Source organism: Myotis davidii, unplaced genomic scaffold, assembly GCF_000327345.1.
Source record: "Myotis davidii unplaced genomic scaffold, ASM32734v1 scaffold201, whole genome shotgun sequence".
In the NCBI taxonomy this organism is placed as follows: domain Eukaryota; kingdom Metazoa; phylum Chordata; class Mammalia; order Chiroptera; family Vespertilionidae; genus Myotis; species Myotis davidii.
This window is the reverse complement of record NW_006297819.1, coordinates 133,945-136,156: the sequence shown is the minus strand read 5'-3', so window position 1 is coordinate 136,156 and position 2,212 is coordinate 133,945.

The window sequence follows — 2,212 nt, the reverse complement described above, 5'->3', positions numbered from 1 at the left end:
TTTTAATATCAGATGATGAAGAGGAGTTTGAAGGCTTTTAAGGTGAAACTGTCACGCCAGCAAACTTGCTAGGGACTTGCCCGGCACTTGCTCTCTCCCTCTATTTGTTATCTTTCTTCTATCATTGACAGTCCCTCTAGGTTGTGGGCTGCTTGCCTGTGTTCCTGAGAAGCATCTACGGTACCAGTCTATAGAGTGTGTTTTCTTTAGTGAATTACCGGTATGTTTACCGGTAATAAACTTGCACTGTTTTATGTATATGTTTGATTACATACAGCCTTGTGACAGTTTTCCTGCATGTCATAAGCATTTGAATATAAATTAAAATGTTAAAATCAAATCTGATATTGTTTTACCTTTTATTTGGTGTGTGGAAGGTGTGCGGCAGAGGGGGTAGTCTTATACGGCGAGTATATAACAAACGCTGTATTTTGAGTGGAAATGTTAGGGGGTCGTCTTATACGCCCAGTCGTCTTATATGCCAGCAAATATGGTAATAGCAAACTGTATAAAGCACAGGAGGGCAGTTGATTGCATCAAAAATCTACACAATGGAATACTATGCTGCTGTAAAAAAGAAGGAATTCTTACCATTTGCAACAGCATGGATGGAACTGGAGAGCATTATGCTAAGTGAAACAAGCCAGTGAGAGAAAAATAGCACATGATCTCATTCATTTGTGGAATATAAAGAACACTATAAACTGATGAACAAAAATAGATACAGAGGCAAAGAAGCATTGAACAGACTGTCAAACTACAACAGGAAAGCTGGGGAGGGATGAGGAGGAAGTAAGAGATCAAATAAAGGACTTGTATGCATGCATATAAGCACAACCAATGGACACAGACACTGGGGTGGGAGAGGTGAGGGGAATTAAAAAGTCTACAGACAACTTGTGGCCATCATGGGTGGTCCGGAGATTCTAGGAGGCATGAGAGTAGGTTGCTAAAGCCTCTAGTAAAAAAGTGTTGACATGGGAAGAGGGGCACTAATGGGAGAGCCCTCTATTGCAATTTGCACAGATTCTAGACCAGGGGTCCTCAAACTTTTTAAACAGGGTGCCAGTTCACTGTCCCTCAGACCGTGGGAAGGCCAGACTATAATTTAAAAAAAAACTATGAACAAATTCCTATGCACACTGTACATATCTTATTTTGAAGAAAAAAAACAAAACTGGAGCAAATATAATATTTGTATTTGCATGTGGCCCGCGGGCCGTAGTTTGAGGACCCCTGTTCTAGAGCCTTCCATTGTAGGCTGGTTTTCATGTAACAGTACAAATTGGCTTAATGTTTGTTAATGAAAAATATGTTGTCTCCAAAACCCAGATGTAGGGAGTGGCTATAGGGTTAAGCCTTGGACTGACCTGTGGCAGGGCCACAAACAAGTCCCAGCTTGGAGGGCAGAGCCCTCTTGGCATAATTAAGCTTGACCTTATAGTCCTCCCTTGACTGTGAGAGGTGCAGCAAGTGCTGCCAAAGCAAGATGGAGGGCACAAGAGCCCTCTTGTAAACATGTTGACCACTACCCTTGCTTTGCTTTGAGTGATCTGACTATAAAATAAAGCTTCAGCTTGTGGGCTGGATCTTTCTGTGTCCTCATCCAGGTACGGGAGATCCACCGACCCCAGCTATATTCTCTTGTCTGTCTTCTTTAATCCTTCACAGCCCCTCCTCAGGTTCACCCTTGGCTGTGCTGGCACAGCACACCCAAAATGTCCTGAAAAATGTTGAGCCTGTTTTAACATTTGTGGATATTGAAAGGGCCATTCATAGCTCTTCCCTGACACTGTCAGGGAATGAAATGGCTCTCAACTTACCAATTTTCAGGTATTTAACAAAGGTAAGCAGGGCCCTGCACTATGTGGAGCAGTGGCTCATGTTCCTTGTATTAGTATGTCCTGAATGAGTACATCAAATGAATCTCCCTGAAGGAAATGTCATGAATGTGATGTCATACTTGTGGCTAAGACCTTGCTTGCAAAAACTATATTGAGTTGTACTTCATGGACAGCTGAGTAAAGTTATATTGTATCCCTTCAAAGATGAAGGCAAATTGCAACTAAGAGACTGTTGAAATAGGCTCTGAACAAAACATAAGCCAACTCCATGACAGCAAAGTGTTACCTGTTGGGATTCGATGAAGTCAGTAATTTCAGCAACACTGGGAATGCAGGCCTTAATGGGTAGGATCATGGCATGGTTATGG